The sequence below is a fragment of the Propithecus coquereli genome, unplaced genomic scaffold, assembly GCF_000956105.1.
Source record: "Propithecus coquereli isolate 6110/MARCELLA unplaced genomic scaffold, Pcoq_1.0 Scaffold165, whole genome shotgun sequence".
Lineage (NCBI taxonomy): Eukaryota > Metazoa > Chordata > Mammalia > Primates > Indriidae > Propithecus > Propithecus coquereli.
Window position 1 is genome coordinate 2,422,710 of NW_012141080.1, and position 1,259 is coordinate 2,423,968.

A 1,259-nucleotide genomic window follows, 5' to 3' on the forward strand; every position below is an offset into this window, starting at 1 on the left:
TATCCCACCTCTGGCTGTTATCTAGGAATTAGTCATTAAGCATGTGCACCACACCCTAATCAGTCCAATGACAAAAATACACTTCATGGACATTGGTATATTTAAGGAAACTGCATAATGTAACTTAGGTTGTGAAGACAGAGATGCCTAGATTTGTAAGTTACTAGCTATATAACACTACTTGTGTGAATTTTTAAACAGAATTATTGATATAAAATTTATGTACCATAAATTTTTCCCATTTTAAGCATATAATAATTTTTAATAAATCTACAGTTTTACAAATAGCAACATAGTTTCATTATTTCTATCTCTCCAGAAAGAGTCCTCATGCCCATTTGGAGTCAGTCTCAAGTCTCACTCCCAGCCCGAGGCAAAAAAGAACCTACTTTCTTTATAGAATTTCCTTTTCTGGACATTTCTTATAAGTGGAAATATATAATGTATAATCTTCTTTGTCTGGCTTTTTTTAGTTGGCATAATATTTTTGAAGTTCACTCATGTTTTGCATGTTTATTGATTGTTGTTGCTAAGTAATATTTTACTGCATGGACATACCACATTTTATTTATTTATTGATCAGTAGATAGACATGTGGATTGTTTCCACTTTTTGACTATGATTAATAATGCTGCTAGAAACATTCAGTTACAAATCTTTGGGTGGACATATACTTTCATTTATCTTGAGTAAATTCCTAGGAGTGGAATGGATGGGTTATATGGGAAATCTATATTTAAATTTTTAGGAAACCACCAAACTGCTTTACAAAGTGGTAATATCATTTTAATTCCTACCAGAAATATGTGAGCATTCTATTTACTCCACATTCTTTCTAAAACTTGTTATGGTCTGCTTTTTTTTTGTTATAGCCATTTGTGTGGTGTGAAGTGGTATTACATTATGGTATTATTATAACTTACATTTCCCTAATGACTAATGATGTCGACTATCTTTTATGTGCTTATCAAATATTTATGTTTCTTTTTTGGTAAATGTATATTCTATACTTTTGTCCATTTTTAATTAGGTTGTTTTCTTATTTCTTCGTCCTAAGAATTCTTTATAGTTTCTTAACATGAATTTCTCCTAGTCTGAGGCTTGTCTTTTTATTACTTTTGGTCTCCCAAAGTGCTGGGATTACAGACATGAGCCATCCGGCCAATGATTTTCATAGTTTTTTTTTAAATTTTAACTTCATACCAAAGTTATAAGTAATTACACACCACCATTACAGCATTAGAGAATTCTGATTTTGA